Raw genomic sequence first — 21,044 nt, 5'->3', positions numbered from 1 at the left:
TCAAATCAGTGCTTCTAATGTTGATGGGTCGAGGGACATGATATTTATGGAGCTCAGAGTTGGTGAAAATTTATCCGTTCGGGTGCTACAAAGATGGATTATGATTTGAGGCAGTACTTTAGCAGCAAAGGAGGAGGAAGGACATGGTGGGAGGTGTCTCACAGTGCTTGAATTGCTAGCATGTCAAGTATGAACAGCAGGGGTCGAGAAGTTGCTTAAGGAGATGGTTTAACCGAAGTGGAAGTGGCAGAGTAACGTATGAATTTTGCAGTAGGATAGACACATACCTTGAGAAAGTTTAGAGCGATTTGGGGATCATTTGGGATGGTGGCTATTATATTGAGGAAGGTTGAATATGACGGAAAGGAGTTTGCTTGGAATAAAGAGGGGTGTAAAAGATTGATTATCGTTATGGGATGCAACGTGACTTCTAGTTTTGGAATGTATTGTTGGACTTTCTGTTGATGTTAATGGAGAATGAACAGACTCTTACAACTGACGAACTAGCATGGGCTTAGGAGGGTTTACTGATTTTGTGGTAGTTGTACCTAGGGCAACGTCGTTGGAAGATGTCGGTATGGAATTATACATGTGGTCTATCTTCTGTGAGATGGTTAGTGGTTGCGTGATTTTGATGAAGTTCCTACAAAGAGTTCTACTTACTACCCCAGCAAGAGGTCAAATATGCGATCGTGGTTGACAATTCAAAATATTTTATGAAAAAGTTTGATAAGAGATTGCGAGAAATTTGGTGGGTTAACGGTACGAGATCATGGTAATTGGGAAGGAGGAGTCATGATGGGTTCCAGATTTATGCGATTGTAGCTTAAGGCTAAGTGGGCGAGCCTACCGTCTACGATTGAGTCACGTGGTTATGTGCCTTGGCAGTATCGGATTATTGGTACATTGGTGGATCAGTTATGACTAAGGAAAGAAAACATCAAGGAAATATTCGGGCAAAGAATATGATGAATGTGTGCTACACTTCGCCTTATCGATTCATGTGCAGATTTTGGAATGACTCAGAATTTATGCTTCTTATGAACGCGATGTACAAGGAAGAGAATTCATCCAGTTACTTCTTTGGGAGTGTTCATATGCTAACAGCGCACTAGAGTTTGATTATATATTCGGGACCAGGTCAGAATGGGTGACTCTCAACAATGGTTCTAGTGGGTTCAAGAATTTAAGTGCGACGTCTAAGGATTTTGGGTACGTTATGTGGCTGAAGACTGAGATTTTGTAGCAGAATGTGCAGAATACTTGGGGAATTTTCTATGTTATCATTGAGTCTGTGGTGCAGTATTGGAGAAATGGGAGAAATAGCTTCAGATTCGTGGAAGGTCATTCAGAACGGGTGTACCCGTTAGAGATACTATTATGTGCATGAGGAAGGTATGAGGTGGTTCATGGGTATTGAGATGATGTGGTCTTGTGATTTGGGTCACTCGGGATGAGTGGTGTTGAGTTTCGTTATGTTTTTGAATGGAGCTATTATTATTTCGAAGGCAAGTTAAGAGTAAATTCAAAGAAGTTGGGTCAGTTAGTAATGGTTTGATTCAACATGCTTGTGAAAATGATCAGTTCCTTAGGTGTGTTAAACTATACAGGTGATTCGTGGATGTACGTGCGGGCTTGACAACCACCGTAATTTGGTTGATTTGGAAGTATTTGATTTTGATTGCCTTGTTATGTGTAAATGGATCCCAGAAGAGTTATAGCAATTTAGACTTTATCTTGAGGATGGCATTTTCTGCGGTTATGGGAATTCGGTTGCATGTTGCGATTGTTCTGCTGAAATGAGTTGGGTGAAAGGGGTTCTAGTCGATGAAAGGTTTATTTTACTGGTGGTTCAGGGGTTATGATGGAATTCTTGTACTCTCGCATAGCGGCATGATAGATGCAGTGAGCGGTATGGAAATTGAAAGTTAAGGATCAAGGTTGCAATTCAGTTTTGATAAGAATGTCACGAGCTCGGAGGAACGGGGAAAAGAATTCAGATGTTCAGAGTAAGCTGTCATTATCTTAATATTGTCCGAGGACGGTGTTGTGGAGGAAGTATTGTTCAATAGTTTGTGGATTCTTAATTGGCATTACAGAAATATCATGGTCGATGGCCATTGATGTTCAGATTTTGCTACCTGGTGCGGAAGGTTTTGGGAATATATCCCAAGGGAATATCTTATAAGTGCAATGTGTTAGTCACTTGATTGTTATAGATTGAAACCAAGTGTGGAGATTCTAGTGTTGTCGCTTATGTGAGAGTTATGCCTGAAAGGCGCTCCATTCCTTTGGTTGTGGACTGTGGGAGTTTGTTCCAGATTTGACGACTGCTCGTATGTGTCATGAATAGGGTCATTGTGCATCCTTGAAAGGTTATTAGCCCAGTATGGGATGATCGGAATCGGCTTGAGGTCCGTTAGTAGGTATAATGTGAATGTATGCTCAACATCAGGTCAGATGTGTTCATTCAGCGTGGCATTGCTTCTGGAGGAGTCTTCGGGTGTTGGATGTTATTCCTGTCGTAAGCTATTCTATGTAATAATCTATTATGCCATGTGGGTTGTGAGACGACTCTATTATTCACGTATGTGTTGTGATCTCGTGTGGCTTGTGGTGTTATATGAGCAAGATGGCTCTCTAGATACAGGTCGTTTATTGCACCTTGGTCGTGCTTGAGGTTTTGTAGCGCATGGCATTATCCGTCTCCCTAGGGTTGTGTTTATGCACTTGGCGTGCTTGTGGTCGATATTCAGAAATTTTGTGATAATGAGCATCCTGGATCGGTAGGTATTTCCTTATAGATTGCCATGTGTGGATCGAGTGGCACGTCGCTACGGGAACGATGTTTGGATCGGGTTACATGTTGCAACAGTATCATATTTGGATCTGGTTGCATGCCGCAACGGTATCGTGTGTGGATCGTATTGCACGCCGCAATAGTGCGGTGTTGAATGCGGTTCCTTATACTTATTTTGTGTGCCTTATTTCACATCTATGATCTATTGAGTCATTTTATTTGTTACGCGGGTTGGGTAGTTCCTTGCCAGAGTTTGTTCTTCCTTATGGGTCATATTCGAGTTGTAGCTTGTTAGCGCATTGATGGAGTCATATGAGATTTTAGATGGTGTTTGAGGTGGCTTATTGCCCGATAACTTGTACTGGGTGAGACGCAATTATTGGCATGAAATCAGTGCGATCGGATTTATGTAAGGTATATTAAAGGGAAAATGTCACTAATTAGAGCATAATGAGGCAATGGTTCTTTGAAGCGGAGAGACTCCCTGAGTGGTTGATATGGCAGGTGATTATGAGTTTCTACACATCTCTTTCATCGTGGCAGTATTGCAAGAGTTAGAACTTGGTTTATACGTGTTATGAGGTGTATTGTGGGCATCAGATTCGTGAAATTGCAGCTATTGTTGGAGGATGTTGTTATGGGCATACGACTTATGTGATGCATGGTGTTATTTCACATGGGTGCATGATCATGTTTTGGTACATCGTGTAGAGATTGATGCAACGTTCGTATGTTAGAATCAAACCTGGTGGAGAATTTGGGATGTTGGAATTTAGTTCTAAGGCTTGAAGGTATTTCACATGGGTGCATGATCATGTTTTGGTACATCGTGTAGAGATTGATGCAACGTTCGTATGTTAGAATCAAACCTGGTGGAGAATTTGGGATGTTGGAATTTAGTTCTAAGGCTTGAAGGCTAAGGTAGCTGGAAGGATCTTCAGTCTGGCTTGGGCCAATGTGGTCATATAGGTTATGGTGGAACGGGTAGGTGCACGAGGTGTTAAAAAACGATTTTGGGCAACTCCGAAGCAGTTCTTGGCACGTTCGAGGACGAACATATGTTTAAGTGGGGGAGAATGTAACGACCCGACCGGTCATTTTGAGCTCTAGCGCGTCATTAGGCAGTTTAAGGCCTTGAGTAGCTTCACTTCATATTTTACGACTTGTACGCATAGTCAAAATTTAATTTCGGGAAGTTCGGAGTTGATTCGGAAGGAAAATTCCCAATTCAGAAGCTTTAAGTTGGAAGAGTTGATGAAGGTTTGACTTTTGAGTAAACGACCTCGTAATTGGGATTTGCCAATAGGTTCATATGATGATTTTGGACTTGGGTGTATGTTCGGGTTAAGTATCGGGTGGTCCAAGAGCATTTCGGCAATTATTATGGAAAGTTGGCATTTTGAAAGTTTTAGAATTTCCTAAGTTTGATTTGAAGTAGACTTTGGTGTTATCGATGTCCGTTTGGGGTTCCGAGCCTTGGAATAGGTTCGTATCATTATTTGTGATGTGTACGTAAAGTTTGGCATAATTCCAAAATGTTTAAGTATGATTCGGACGCGTTCATCGAAGTTTGAATATTTGAAAGTTGAAAGAAGGATTTTTATCGGCGATTCATGGTTTTGAAGTTATTCGTGGCGTTTTGAGCCTTTGGATAAGTTTGGTTAAGGTATTGTGACTTGTTGGTGTGATTGGACGGGGTCCCAGGGGCCTCGATTGCGTTTCGAGATGATTTCGGACCATTTTTCTATGTGTTGCAGCTGCTGGTTTCTGGTGTCTTGGGTATGCATTGCAATCGCAGAAGAGAGGATGTGATCGCTAAGAGTAAAGTGGACTGGTGGAGTGTTTGTTCTACGCGATAGCGAAAACAGTCTCGCGATCGCGAAGATTGAGCAGGAGGTTCTTCGCGTTCGTGTGGGAGAAGTCGCGAACGCATAGGGTTGCTGAGGCTGAGCTGTTGCGGGAGACCTGTTCTACGCAATCGCGGGAGGTGTGTCGCGATCGCGTATGAGGAAGTGCTGAGCTGGGAGTTTATACCTTCGTATTTGGGAAGTCTGGAGCACGATCGTGGAGGTTTGGAAGGCTGTGAATTGGGAACGCGTAGAGGAGCTTGCGTTTGCGTAGAAGGAATTTTGGGGCAGGACTGGTGGACCTTCGCGATCACGAAGCTATTTTCGCGATCGCGAAGAAGGATCTGGGCAGACTTGATTTTTATATAGGATTTGGTTCATTTCTCTCTCATTTTCACTTGGTTGGGCAAATTTTGGAGCTCTTCGAGGGAAGATTTCATCATCTACTATGAGGTAAGTTATTCTCACTTGTTATAAGTTAAATACATGAGTTATATATGGATTCAAATATGGGAATTTGTAAAAATTATGGATTTTGGAAGAAAACCTAGAATTTGATATTTTGGATTTTGATCACGAAATTAAATATGGAATTAGGAATAAATTATATATTTGAGTTCGTGGTATTATGGGTAATGATTATCTTCAAGAAATTTTGAAATCCGGGCATGTGGGCCGGAGGGTTGACTTTTCGAGCGGAGTTGAGAATTGTTATAAATTAATAAATTATGAGTGTTGGAGTATATTTTTATTGGTTAGCATGTTGTTTGACAAGTTTCGGATCTTTGGGCTTTGAATTGAGGAGTTAGTGTTACACCACATATTTTCGTAGGTAAAAGTACGCCATAAATTGATGAAATCTCGTAAATAAGATATTACATCCCGCATTTTCGTAAGTTAAAGTTTCGTCGTAAGGTAATCGACGTAAGTTCGGGAATGGGATTATTTTGAGATTATAAGCATTATGCTATTTCAAATAAGTGACGAGTAAATTCGCGACGGTGAGAGAATAAGCGAATCGAAAAAAATGAGTTTCATCAAAATTTGACAATTTGGGATAAAATATGGTCCGAGCTATAATACCCAGTATTTATGGACTAGTACCATACAAGATACCACGTGGCCATGATAGTAAAGTATACAAGGTATGTTAAAAGTGAGTAGTATTTTTAAGTAAGTTGAGATAATTCTTAATTATTGGGTTATGGAATATTACCTAATTAATTAAAAAAAATTTGTGGATAATTAACTAAGACTATGGATAAGCTTAAGGAGCCTAAACGTGGCAGCAAAGGCCATTATGTAAGTGTGACTCTTAAGGTCATATAATAAGGTGGCAAATTTTGAAGCCTTTGTGGCCAAGTCATCCCCTAAAGTGGGGCCCACTCAATAACATAAGAATCAATCTCCCTAATTCATTTAAGGGAGATGGGTTAGAGATTTAACAAAGTAACGGATGGAAATTCTCAAACAAGAATTCTTATGAACCCCTACAATATTGTAGCAACGTGACTTGCAAATCTAAGGGATCCCGGTACAATCTTTCTCAAGAATATCATACGGATTTTTTCCTACTTTGATCCGCCGTTACGTGTTGTCGCAATTGACGTGTGTTAGAGGAATTATCAAGCGAATCGGCTCAGGTATGTTAAGGCTATCCCTTCTTTCTTTTTGGCATGATCAATACGATACAAACGAAACGAGCAAATGCACAATTTTCATAAATGACTCTATTCATAGAAATACTAGGGGTGTCTATATTCTTGATTTTCCGTGTGAATTATTATTATATCTTTTATTCATGGGTCTCAGAAAAATACATATTTGATAAAGTTTATCCGAAAGGCATATTGAATTTTATGATATTCCGAGAAATCTTATTAACGTATTTCTTATGCTTTTCATGCATTTATACATGTACATTAACCCATGAACAGATGGAGTTATATACGCGTATATATGTATATTTTTTGTATATGGGATATGGAAAACGTTTACGGCGTTATATACGCACCACCACCTGATCAGCTGGTATACGTTTATGATTTGCCCACAGTGGCCGAAATGATATGATGGGATGCCCTCAGAGGCTTGATGATGTTATGAACGCATATACCTATACATGATATAACATTTATACGCATATGCATGGCATTATAAAAATAAAATGATTCACAGAGCTATGCAGACGTACATGTCGAGTCTTTTACTCCATGTTTCTCTCATGTCTATTACTTACTGATTTTTATTTCTTACATACTCGGTACATTATTTGTACTGACATCCCTTTTTCCTAGGGACACTGTGTTTCATGCTCGCAGGTCCCGTTAGACAGGATGGGAGTCCTCTAAGTAGGCTATCAGCTCAGCGGAAGGTGTTGGGGCACTCTATTTGCTCCGGAGTTGCTATTTGGTCAGTATGATTAGAATATGTGTTGATTGGTATGGCGGGGCTCTGTCCCGACCTTTATGATATTATGTACTCTTAGAGGCTTGTAGACAGATATCATATATATGAAAGATTGTATGGCCTTGTCGGCCTATGTTCAGTGTAAGAGTGCTCATTTTGTCCTTATAGGCCCGTATGTCTTAAGTATAAGTTGGTATTTCATATTGTATTCTACTTATCTCACGGTAGCCTCTCCGGCTTAGTTATATATGATAGTATGATACGAAAAGATATGTTATGTTGGTACTCGGTTGAGTAAGGTACCGGGTGCCCGTCGCGGCCCATTGGTTTGGGTCGTGACAAAAGTGGTATCCGAGCAGTTCTGTCCTAGGGAGTCTACAAGTCGTGTCTAGTAGAGTCTTCTTTATGGGTGTGTTATACACCACACTTATAAGCAGGAGGCTATAGGGCATTTAGGACTGTCATTCTTTCTTCTTACTCTAGATCATGTGGTAGAGCTCAGTTGTAAGAATTCAATTTCCTAAACTCTATCTTATTGATAATACGACGATGCCTACATCCAGAAAGACGGTTGATAAGAGATATAGTTGTGGAAGAGTTGAGTCAGAGAAACTCGATTTTGCATGATTCTTGTGATGACTAAATGTGAGGTTTTCATTAGATCATGCGTGTACTAAAATGTGTAAGGTTATTGATAAGGAGCTTTAAGGCAAGAATATTTATCCACTCTTACGGTAAAAAGGAATAAGAGGATCAGAAGGTAGATACAAGTTTCAGCAAGTAAAAGAAGCAAGATGAAAAAGGGTACGAGCTACCCAACTAATGAAGATTATCGTAGAGGAATGAATATAAGCCTTTTGAGTTACCTTCAACAATAACAGAGGTATGTACAATTGGCCACACCCATCTCATTTATGCCATATGGGGGCTAACAGAAGTAGTATAAGAGAAGGCAGGATATCAGGATCTAGCTGGGGTTAGGGTAACCCAAAATGGTTGATGGATTGTTAGTGTTAGCTGACATTTCCAAAGGATATTGCAAATGTGCTAATAGCTCTCCTTGTGAGATGCCTAGATGGTGCACTCTAAAATAGTACAACTAGATATGAGTACTACAAAGATAGGCATTGGAAGCCTGGAAGGGATGAATATTATCTTAGTATGACTCCCGTCCCTAGTAGATAAAGAATGTTAGGCAACCCGAAGAGCCAGTAGATGGAGCAAGGGGAGCTAAAAGCAAAAGAATGTCTTATTCGAGTTTTTAGAATAAAGTGATAGACATAAATATTAGCAGGAAATAAGAAGAGAGTTAATGAAGTAGTAGGAGTAAGCTGTGATGCATGGATGACAACGGTAGATCAAAAGATGACAGTATTACAGAGTCTATAGACAAGGAAAGGAAAATACGAGAGGTAACAGGCCTAGAGACAACAAAAGAGTATAGGCCATAAAGTCATATCCTCATTTCGAGAAATAAGTTCGTGACTCTAACGTGATTACCGGAAGGAAAAGTTAGACCTCAGAGTAATAGAAATCAGTATAAATTGGTGCACAAGATAAACTAAACATGAATTAGGGACTGAGTGATTTGATAATGGTCGGCATCATGAGAATTTCATATTTGCGTTTCGGCAATAATAGAATGGACAACAGAAGAAGATTCATGAGAAATTCAGAGAATGGTCATTCTGGAAGACGCTTCCCTAAAGCAAGCAATGTGAGCAAAGTTAAGCTTAAGGTATTGTATGTGCCAGTTATACTAAGTGTCACCCTCGCGAGTAAGGAATTTTTGTAATCCTTGATACAGAAGTATTACCACAAGGCGAGTAAGGGCCATCGATGATGTGAAAAGATGCCAAAGATGAAGAGGTAAAACATCTATACGTAGATCATCGTAGCACTAAATCTTAGCACTCCCCTAAATGGGTGAATATTGAGTTATGTGGCATTAAATCAGAATTAAACAGTTCTAGTAACTATGGAATGGTAAAGAATAATGCGATAAAAATGAGAAGAGGATAAGATTGCACCTATTCAAAGCCTACATATATGCTATGATTCCAGAACATTATGCAAACACGACGTCAAGGAGAGAAAGTAAGGGTTCCTACCCGATATGTTATTCATAGAGAAGGAGCATGTGCGAGACGTAAGTTAAGACAAAGGAAATAACCCAAGAAAGATTATGCGGAATATTGATATGAGAATGGTCCAACTAGTAGTTAGTAGTTGATCCAGGAAGATCCTACTTATGGCTAGACAAGAGGACACAGACAAATCAACAGATTGTGCAAGATGAACATAGTGAACCCCAACATGGGAAATTCAGTCTCGCAGATATGACATTGTGATACTTGAGAAATATTCAGATAGGAGTCAGGGTAGTTAAATGTACCGTATGAATGTTACGGATATAAAAGAGAATGTCAGCGGGAAGCCTGTCAAAATATCAAGCAACCCTACAAGCACAAGGGCGTGAAGGTAAGTAACTATGTATAATTATAGGCGAGGAAGGACATCAAAAATTCTATCGGGAATGCGATGTAATAAGATCGCGGCTTTACAAGAGTCAGAAGGCTCTCCCTAAATACTACAACAAAAGACTAGCTGAGGAAATAAGGAAGAAGGCTTCAACCTAAGCACAATGACCAAAAGAGGAAATGGTCTTGTAATAACAGTCTCACAATAACATTGTATGCACTCCATAAAGAAGTGGCACCTGCCGTGGCTAATGAGAGGGAAATGAAACCAAAAGTAATATTCGAGACCATATGAATTGCAAAAAAATCCGTCGTGCATGGGAACTAAGATAAGCCAAGTATTCATGCAACAAGTGGCAGAACGACCAGGAAAAGTAAGTGCTTACATTCAAATAAAGTTGAGAAGGAATGAAAGAAATTATTCGATCAATAATCCAGAGTTAGTTACGTTATAAATGCACTTAAGATTTCAGAGTATTATCCATGCAGCATATATGTTGACAATCATACAGCGTAGAAGACTCCGGTATAAGTTAAAAGAAATAATTGAGTCCAGGTCATAGACAAAGGATTGAATTGTTAGAAGATTGTATCATGGATATTCCATAGCGCCCATGAAAGGCTAAAGTAATAATTAATACCATAAGCTGCAGATCGGAAGATAGCTTAAGACTACATAAGGGCCGATCAGAAGGAAGAGGAACTAAAAGAATTACATCAACAAAGCAAATCAGGAGTCTGATTATTGGACCCAGAAAATTTTAGACATCATGATTGAGAACATTGTAGAATCACTCTTAATATCAGAGGTACAAGAGAGATAGTACAATAACCATATTCTGTAACGGCTCTACAATAAAGCCAATTAGAAGAGCACCAGCCTCATAAGAAGTCAGTATGAAGATCCCACTGGATTGTGTATGCACCAGAGGTACAAGTGTTATAATAGAGCTTCAAGTTGTGGATGTAAATCATACTTATGCAGAAGGGAAGTTATGAAAGAGATAGAAAACATGATGCGAGATTTTAAGGTCAGTAAGGTAAAGGTGAACAACGTACGAGATACTCAAATGTCGAAGGTTGTGAATAGTCCATACTGCAGATAGAATGCTAGAAGCGCTGGGATTCAGTATCCAGGAATGGTAGCAGTATCGTCAGTGGCATATCTTCCAACCTATGGTTTCTAGGTATCGAGAGGCCTAGTCAAGAGAGTAAAAAAGAGTTAGAGACGATGTGATGTCTTGCTTGATATTCCAGAATAACTTATGGAAATCTATGAGCAAGCAAGTTGAGGAAAGGTTGCGAGTAATATAAATAGATATGTGTAAGTCGCAAGCTAAAGTATGGTAAAGCGACAAGGTTTTAGGAAGACAGGAGTAAGGATAAGAAAGGGTGAGTGAGAAGGTGACAAGAATGAATAAGTCCTCAAGATTAAGCCCAGAAAAACAAGAGAGCTAATGGTTTCTCTAAGTTATACAAAGCTCAGTATAGCCTGAATGAACTCAAAAGAGTCTAAGACTAATGCATTTAGAAGAGATGGAATGTTGCCCTGATAGTACAATGAGAGTGTAATTGTGATAGATAAAGGATGGCGATTGGGCCTTCGATTGAGTAATGATTTGAAGAGGATTTCATGAATTGTACGGGATTAAAATACCCACATAAGTGAATCACATTGGGATGCTATAAAATACAGTTATTGAAGTACAGTATCGCCGCTAAGTGGATCAGGAAAATCATTCAAATACTTCTCGATGCAACGTAAGCCCTAGTGGAAAGGTATTACGTAAGAAGTTTCAAGTTGTCAGTGGTATATTGTAGATCAATATTGAGGTGAATCAACAATAGATGGACAAAAGTCATAAAGTATGAGATGCGATTAGGCCGTCATTCTTAAGATGAACAGTAATGAGGAAGCATTAAAGGACTTAGATTTATACATATGGGATAAGCAACAAAAGTAACCTGGATTTCGGTAGCAGACCTCAGTAACGATAAATCGAAGTAAGATTTATGGTATAGTATGACCTACATAGATGCAGTAAAGTCATACAAATGGATAACTGGGTCTATGAAATAAGATATAGCAATATTCGTAAGTTCAACAAAGTATCGAGCAAAGAACTTCAGTATACCTATAGATGCCCAGAGAGACATTTTATCAAGCTCTGTATATGCTTACTAAGTGAGGCCTAGAGATTGGCTAAAAACTGGAGGAAAAAGGAGAGAAGAGTCGCATAGGCGCACATACTAGGAAAAAGTCGTAGAGAGTGCCTGACAGAAGGTAGCAAGAGTTATGAGATTGGAAGAATTCCGACCGCAGACCATGGTGTGAGAAAGAGGCCTAAAGGGGGGAATGCCCTGGCCTTTGGATTTATTCAAAGAACAGTTGCCTAAATGGTAAGAAGAGTATTAAAGTATTCGCAAGAGCTATGGGTTATAAGAATAATAACTGCATCAGTCAACATTCGAGGAAAAATGTTCCAAAGAGGGGAATGATGTTACACCCCATGTTTTCGTACGTAAAAGTACGCCACAAATAAATTAATGAAATCTCGAAAATAAGATATTACATCCCGTATTTTCGTACGTTAAAGTTTCGTCGTAAGGTAATCGACGTAAGTTCGGGAATGGGATTATTTTGAGATTATAAGCATTATGCTATTTCAAACAAGTGACGAGTAAATTCGTAATAGTGAGAGGATAAGCGAATCGAAGAAAATGAGTTTCATCAAAATTTGACAATTTGGGATAAAATGCGGTCCGAGCTATAATACCCGATATTTATGGACTAGTACCTACAAGGTACCACGTGGCCATGATAGTAAGGTGTACAAGATATGTTAAAAGTGAGTAGTATTTTAAGTAAGTTGAGATAATTCTTAATTATTGGGTAATTGGATATTACCAAATTAATTAAGGGAATTTTGTGGATAATTAACTAAGACTATGGATAAGCTTAAGGAGCCTAAACGTAGCAGCAAAGGCCATTATGTAAGTGTGACTCTTAAGGTCATATAATAAGGTGGCAAATTTTGAAGCCTTTGTGGCCAAGTCATCCCCTAAAGTGGGGCCCACTCAATAACATAAAAATCAATCTCCCTAATTCATTAAAGGGAGATGGGTTAGAGATTTAACAAAGTAACGGATAGAAATTCTCAAACAAGAATTCTTATGAACCCCTACAATATTATAGCAACGTGACTTGCAAATCTAAGGGATCCCGGTACAATCTTTCTCATGAATATCATACGGATTTTTCCCTACTTTGATCCACCGTTACATGTTGTCGCAATTGACGTGTGTTAGAGGGATTGTCAAGCGAATTGGCTCAGGTATGTTAAGGCTATCCCTTCTTTCTTTTTTGGCATGATCAATACGATACAAATGAAACAAGCAAATGCACAATTTCCATAAATGACTCTATTCATAGAAATACTATGGGTGTCTATATTCTTGATTCCCCATGTGAATTATTATTATATCTTCTGTTCATAGGTCTCAGAAAAATACGTATTTGATAAAGTTTATCCGAAAGGCATATTGATTTTTATGACATTCTGAGAAATCTTATTAACGTATTTCTTATGCATTTCATGCATTTATACATGTACATTGACCCATGACCAGATGGTGTTATATACGCGTATATATGTATATGGGATATGAAAAAAGGTTACGGCGTTATATACGCACCACCACCTGATCAGCTAGTATACGTTGATGATTTGCCCACAGTGGCCGAAATAATATGATGGGATGCCCTCAGAGGCTTGATGATGTTATGAACGCATATACCTATACATGATATAACATTTATACGCATATGCATGGCATTATAAAAATAAAATGATTCACAGAGCTATGCAGACGTACATGTCGAGTCTTTTACTCCATGTTTGTCTCATGTTTATTACTTACTGATTTTCATTCCTTACATACTCGGTACATTATTTGTACTGACGTACCTTTTGCCTGGGGATATTGCGTTTCATGCCCGCAGGTCCCGTTACACAGGATGCGAGTCCTCTAAGTAGGCTATCAGCTCAGCGGAAGGTGTTGGTGCACTCCATTTGCTCCGGAGTTGCTATTTGGTCAGTATGATTAGAACATGTGTTGATTGGTATGGCGGGACTCTGTCCCGAACTTTATGATGTTATGCACTCTTAGAGGCTTGTAGACAGGTGTCATGTATATGAAAGATTGTATGGCCTTGTCGGCCTATGTTCAGTGGAAGAGTGCATATTTTGGCCTTATAGGCCCGTATGTCTTAAGTATAAGTTGGTATTTCATGTTGTATTCTACTTATCTCACGGCAGCCACTCCGACTTAGTTATCTATGATAGTATGATACAAAAAGATACGTTATGTTGGTACTCGGTTGAGTAAGGTACCGAGTGCCCATCGCGGCCTATCGGTTTGAGTCGTGACAGTTAGAGAGGCATTGGAGCCGGTTATTGGAGCTTCGGAGTGAGGTAAGTCTCCTGTCTAACTTTGTGAGGGGAAGCTACCCCGTAGGTATCAAATTGTTATGTGCTACTAGTTATGGGTGCTACGTACGCACAAGGTGACGTGATTCCGTACGTAGCTAAATCATGTTTCTGTCCGGGTAGACTTAGGACTCTATCATGTAATATTTGAATTATTTGAACTTAATCTGCTAGATTAATTAATTTAATATATAATTGAAATTGATTTATGGATATATTAGGCCGAGCTTTACCACCTTGAGTTGTTTGGCAAGATATTTGATAAACGGTAAAAGTTATATTCACTTCATGCTCCTGTACCTGTGTTGTAAGCACGTGACTCGTAATTCGATAAGTTTCTTCCTTTCCTATGGATCGGGCCGAACGCCTCGGCAGTATATTGAGATGCATCTCTGGTTCATACCGGTCGACCCTCGGCAGTGTACATACCACATAGGATCGGATCGTACGACCTTGGCATAATTGTGCGTGATACCGCTAGCAGTCCGGATATTCATGAGATTTTCCCTTTTATTGAGGCATGGCGTTTGTAATTCCTTATTCGTTTGAGATTGCATTTGATATTTCTTTTCGGTTGAAATAGCATAGTAGATTTGAGATATTTATATCGTCAAAAGAAATGTTGGAGGATTATGTTAGTTACGGTTTTACCTCATTATTATTGTTGCGCTTCATATCTGTTTATGATTTATCACACTGATTTATTGGACCAATAGTAAGTGTCGATGTTGACTCCTCGTCACTACTTCTCCGGGGTTAGGCTAGATACTTACTAGGTACGCATTGATTTACATACTCATGCTACACTTCTTCACTAAATGTGAAGGATTTGAGAGGTTCATCTGGTGGTCACCTTGGCGCATAGGCGCAACTGCTGAGGAGACTTTATGGTGAGCTACATTCCAGGCTACGTATCGCTGCCCACAGAGTCTCCATCATATTATTTACTTTATCTTGTCTAAGAAATATTCCACACAGATGTTGTATTATTATTGTACTCCTTAGTAAATACTCATGCACTTGTGACACCGAGTTTTGGGACATTCTAGGTGACGTTTACGGATTTGCATATTTTTATCACCTTCTATCTTTATGCCTTACTAATTATGTATGTTCCCATGATTTTAAGTGTGTAAGTCTCTTTACTTAATATAATTTATGATTTTAAAAGTAATAAAATGAACAATTAACGTGGTAGTTCACCGTTGGCTTGCCTAGCGGCGGCGTTGGGGGCCATCACGGCCTATAGTGAATTTTGGGTCGTGACATTTTACTATAGATATAAAATTAGGACAACATTTACTTATTTTAGCTAGGTTTTCTCTATTTATAAACAGTAGCTAGAGTTTTTACAAAAAATATATAAAATTAATTAAAACATATAATTTATATATAACTTGTTACGAAATCTACATGTTGATCTACAATATACCGTCGTTAGGCAAGCCAACCATGAAATCTACATGCATCTCGAAATAAATAATGAAATGAATAACTAAAATCGTTCATTTTCATAAGAAATTGCTAATGTTATTAATTTAACTGTTCGAACGTGGACAAAATATAAATCAAGAACAGAATTGGAATTTCGGATTTTGTTGGAAAAATAGTATTTTCATATGAAATTAATTTCTATAATTTGTATTGACCGAATCGAATTAATTATGACTAGATTCCAGGCGTTCGGAGGTTGATTCGCGAGGCAAATGCATATTGGAATAGATAATTACACGATTTGAGATAAGTAACATTTCTAAACTTGGTTGTGAAAGTATGAATCCCTGAATTTTGTGTTATATTAATTGTTTGGAGGTGACGCACACGCTAGGTGACGGACGTGTGGGCGTGCACCGTAGAAATTGTGATTTAAATGATTCTGTGGAGTAGCATAATCAAATAATCATGTCATTATCCACATATCCTCCACGTGTTAGAGGAAATTGAGCTGAGACTCATGTTAAAGATCATGTTTAGGCTACGTGCCGATATTTTGGGATCCACAGAGGTCTTATTGCTTTTGAATTACTTGTTTGAAGTTTAATTTGAACTCAGTCACATCTATCATTTGCATATCATATTTCAGTCTCTGCTGTCATTCATTGATACATCATATCATCATGTCGGGTTGATTTTCATGTCATTGAGAGCCCAAGAGACTGAAAATTTTGAGTGATATTTATGGGATCGGGTTGTACGCCGCAACATCTTTTGTTTATTTATGCCTGGATCTGACTATTATAGTGCTTGGGCTGAAGGAACCCCTTTGGAGTCTGCACCCCCCACAGTGAGCGCAGTTAATTTTATATTGAGGGATGGATTTTTCCTGGGCATGGATCTTGCCCGAAATATTTATATTTAGGGATGGATCTTTCCTGGACATGGATCTTGTCCGAATCATTTACATTTGGGGATGGATCTTCTCTGGACTGGATTGACCATATACAGTACTGAGTGATTGAGTATTCTGAGAGTGTGAGTACACGAGGTTTCCATTGTGGTACATCACATACAACATATATTTTGGCATGTAGATATAAAGATGTCATATTCCTCATATCATGGAAAATTTATCTATTTTACCTGTACTGAGTTTAATTGTGGAACTGGAAAGCATACCTATATTTCTGTACTGTTATTTCTGTACTAGGCTGTACCTGTTGAGCTCGTCACTACTTTCAGCCAAAAGGTTAGTCTTGTTAATTATTAAGTTGGTTGTACTCATACTACACCATCCACCTCGTGTGCAAATCCAGGTACTTTCGGATACGGCAGTTGCCAGATTTGAGGGTTTATCTGTTGGAGACTATCAAGGTAGCTGCTTGGCGTCCGCAGACCTTGACTCTCTTTCCTTTAAGCTATTGTACTGTTCTATATTTTTAGACATTGTTCTTATCAGTCACACTTTGTTACTCCCTCCATTCCAGTTTATGTGAACCTATTTCCTTTTTGGTCCGTTTCAAAAAGAATGACTCTTTTCTAAATTTGAAAACAATTTAGCTTAAGTTATGAGAAGTTTTTATAACCACACAAATACTCTGGCCCCTTTTTTTTAACTTGTTTAGGACCACAAATTCCAAAAGTCTTTATTTTTTCTTAAACTTTGTGCCCAATCAAACAGGTTCGCATAAATTGGAAAAGAGATAGTATTATTTAGATGCTCATGTACTCAGTGACACCAGGTTTTAGGAGTATTTTATATCATTATTTGTGAGATTTTTTTTTATTGAATGTAAATATTATGTTTTCAAATTTAAGAGAAATCATGGTTTATTGAGATTATCGGTTTGCTTAGTATTGAGATATGCGTCATCACGACATGCATCGTGACACATAAATTCTCCGGTTTCTCTTCTAAAGTTAATGGGACAATAGATGGACCAATTCTGCCGCCCGATAAAGATGCAATCGAAAATGGAATAGTCGATGATAAAATTACTGTTGAATTACCCGGCTAAATGTTTCATTTATTCCCCAGGAATTACTCTTACAAATCGCTGCCAAATGCTTCGGCATAGCAAATCAATTTATATTCGAGCAGATTCTATTGCTTTGGAATTCCTCGCGGTGATCTGGGTCGTCTTCTCCATTTGAGATTCTCTTCTTTTCATAGATCTGAGTCATCTTCGGACTTGAAAAATTCTATTTTGGATACAGCTTAAATCCTATTATACAAGTGAATACAGCTTGTACACAATATATTTTTCATTATTTGTAATTCTATATTCTGGTGTATGTGGCTTCTCTTGATGACTCGTTGACTTCGAACATGCAAAATTCTATTTTGGATACATTTTGATACAATGTATTTTCTGATGACTTTGCGGCAGTGATACTTCACAATTTTATTTTTGATGTTTTTTATACGGTGTATGGTTAACAATATAGCGGTATTTGACTATATTTGATTTTATTTATTAATGTTATTGCTTTTCGGTACATTGTATGATTGAGCTATTTGATAATCGCATTCTGGTTTTCACACATTGAATGTATTTTTCTAACTCGTATCCAGTCTTTCATAGACTGTATTGACTGTATCCAGCCTCTCATAGGTTGTATGTATCCCTCAACGTATGGATCATATATGAATATTGGTTTAAATATGGAATGTATTTTTCATTGTTTGTGTTTGTGTATACACCACTGTATTTTGCCTTTGGTTGTATTCGTTGTGCAAACGAATACAATGATACATGTTGTATTAGTTGCGCAAATGAATACAATTGACACAAGTTATATTCGTTGCGCGAATGAGTACAATGAACACAATCTTAAGTGCGCACACGAATACAGAAAATACAAGCTACTATCCACACATATTTTGCTAAGAGTAGTAAATATGAAAACCGTAGTTGCGCCGCGTAAATAGTCTCTAAACGTTTCTCATAATTCCCTCACCTTTAACATAGGAACATAATTAAAACAGTAGCCTAAAAGGAGCATGTGCCATTTGTGGCACCCAGGGTCCAATTAAGAAGGGACCATAATCCTAAATAATGTGTTTGATCAACATTATTTTATCCCTCTCATAATTACCCAACAACAAGAACCAAAGGTACACTTTAAGTCTCAAATTAAGTCTTTAGCACTATCTTGAAAATGATGATTACAGAAAGAATGTTTCATCGAATTAGATCAACTCTCCTAAGTCTAATTTAATTTATATTACTTTCATTAATCATGCCATTACATAAGAAGAAAAAGAAAATCATTTCTACCTTAGTCATTACTTTGCTGTATTTCCTTGACTTGAAAATAAAAGTGAAGAGACTTCCTAGTAGTCTAAAGGTTCTTCTTAACCTTTCCGTCCCAATCTTATCCCATTTTAAGACTTAGGCATAGATTTTCACGACTTATATCCTAATTGTACCAATAGGAATATTTCAAGTAACAAGCGTTGGCTCGAGTCTCATTACCACTTTATACATCTATATAATGGAAATAGGAAGGAAAAAAAATGAAGCTTTTAGACGATTAATTATTTCACGATTAGTGATACGATTCAAGTCATATATATATATAATAAGAATAAGAGGGAGAAATTAATAAAAATTGGGGGACATGTATGGTTTATAGAATATCGGCTCAAAGTTTAGTATGACTAACTATTGTGATTATTCCTTGACATAGTTAATAAGGAGGCGAAGATTGTTCAAACGTGACAAAGTAGTAAGAATTTTGACCTTTCAAACTCTGAATTATCCCTAAGGAACTAAGTATTGGGATTAGGGGGCAATATTTTGGTCATAAGTATTCTCTTTTTCGTAAGATGAAATCTCTTTTACAGGTCCCTTCAACAGCAAGAGTGATACTATTAGTAATATGGTTACAGCAAAGTTTAAAATTACCTGCTTGAGAATTGGTTGTGTATATTGTGATTCTTTTGATATTTCTAATTTTGTTTTCTTTTCAACAACGTTTTAAATGGATGTTGATCTTGTCATATATAAATTGGAAAAATAAAGAAAAAATAAAGATAAAACGAAAAGCAGAATGAAGAAAGAACATGTTGTGGATTGGATAAAAGATCCTAAAAGATTGAATTATTCTAAATTGCAAGAATAACATCAAAGCATCAATTCGTGGGAATATTTGGAAAGCTGAATGATAGTTAAAAGAGCAGTCCACTGAAACATATACATGAAAAGAAGTGAAGAGAATCATGATAAAGAATGGATTGGTGGTTGTTTTGTATTTTTCTTTCTTGGTGGGTTGAAAATATGATATTAGGCATAGGTCATATATTAAATGCATGCATAATCTAGGGTCGATTGTATAGGTCATATCTTTTTAATTAGTTAATTTAAATTTAAATTAGCAGAAAGAAGTTTAAAAAAGAATAGAGTACAAGTAATTAAGATGAAGCTTAAAGGTAATTGTGTCTAGCAATGATTGTCTGTGGGGCATGGTCAGCTTTCTTTGTTTTATTAAAAAGTTTTATAAGCTAAGAGGTCGGAAAGATGAAATTATAAAAAATGAAAATTTTGCCCTTTGGAGCATCATCGAATCTCATCCTTTGATTGGACCATGTCCAGCTTCTTCTTAGATTATGATGTCCCTCATGCTATGTACACAAATTCAATTCGTGACTATAATCACTCATTTCTTTGATTACACCACCATCCTCTCTTTTAACTATTCATTTCCAAAATGTAATAATTTCGTCCTCCAAATATACTTTTACCAAAAAGAAGCCCAATAGCACCTCTCTTCTTCTCTTGCTTGTCTGCTAAATGAAGAAAATTAAGCTTACTCCACTTTCATTACCAAAACATATACTAGCATAAAGTCAATATACAAACTTACTTCTTAAAGTAATGAATGAATGATTCTTATGGATAAATGCGCGACAAGACTTGAAATTCTTAGTATGGAAAAGAAAGTAAATAGAGCAAGACGTTTTACAGATATATGGTCGGTATAGTTGTGCAAAATTTCCACATTACACCACTAAGAAAAGATGGAACAAAGAAAGTGTGAAGTTTCCAACTTTTGCAATTCAAAATGGACCTAGAATTTTCACCAAGTCTAATATTGACTTGATAGCAATGTCTATAATGCTCTTGTTAGTGGATTTAATAGAAAACCTTTTCAAGTGGATCGAGACTGTGTGAGTCTTGTTGTTCCACTCATATCCGTCAGGATCAGCCCATTACACATGCGTTGTGGAATTGGAGAAAGTCTATAGAAAGAGAAGGGAAAGGAACAAAAAGAGCAATTCAACATCAAACTCAACTTGCAGGCTGAATTGAGACCCATCTTGATGTTAAGCCCAGTTCGGTCCAGGCCGGCAGGCCCATCTACGCCATATTTGGTAGAAATGGCGTAGGATAGCCACTTTTTAATATGGTATTTAGTTTTTATCTAGTATTTTTTAATGCTGAGCAAAAATAGCCACTATTCTATTAAAATTAATACAAAAAAGACGTTACCCTTTTTTCATGAGTGCTGTATAAATATTAAGGATATGGTATACTTAATATTTACACTGTACACATGAAGTTAAGTACGCCGCGTT

The sequence above is a fragment of the Nicotiana tabacum genome, chromosome 24, assembly GCF_000715075.1.
Source record: "Nicotiana tabacum cultivar K326 chromosome 24, ASM71507v2, whole genome shotgun sequence".
Lineage (NCBI taxonomy): Eukaryota > Viridiplantae > Streptophyta > Magnoliopsida > Solanales > Solanaceae > Nicotiana > Nicotiana tabacum.
This window is presented reverse-complemented; position numbering follows the sequence as displayed.